The sequence below is a fragment of the Petaurus breviceps genome, unplaced genomic scaffold (genome assembly GCF_028583685.1).
Source record: "Petaurus breviceps papuanus isolate PSGF00001 unplaced genomic scaffold, PetGlider_PUasm1.0 138, whole genome shotgun sequence".
Classification (NCBI taxonomy): Eukaryota; Metazoa; Chordata; class Mammalia; order Diprotodontia; family Petauridae; genus Petaurus; species Petaurus breviceps.
The window spans coordinates 9096400-9096825 of NW_027185694.1; positions in this window are offsets into that span (position 1 = coordinate 9096400).

A 426-nucleotide genomic window follows, 5' to 3' on the forward strand; every position below is an offset into this window, starting at 1 on the left:
GCCGGCTGCTGCTTCTGCTTCTGCTGCCGCCGCCGCCGCAGCCGCGCCGCTGCCCTAGTGGATGTTTCTATGTTGCTCGGTGCATGATTTAGAAGAGGAGGAGGAGTTGGATCTAGCTAGTGACAGAGGCAGGAGATAGAGGGGGTGGGGGGTGGGGGGGAGGTTGTTGTATTCTTTGAGGGGGGTGCGTGTTTGAGAGAGGCCAGGGGGAGCGGGCCTTTCCCCCTCTCCTCCTTGCACCTCCCTAACCTCCCTTCCACCCGGAGTGGAGAGCTCCGCTTCTGTGTCCGGGCCCCGCCGCCGGGATCAGGCTTCGCCGGGCGTGCAGTGGGTGGCTTCAGAGTCTCCCACCTTCCCCTCCCCTTCCTACCCTACCTTACCCCAGTACCCCCAGAAAACACACGCGCGCGCGCGCTCCTTTCTCAC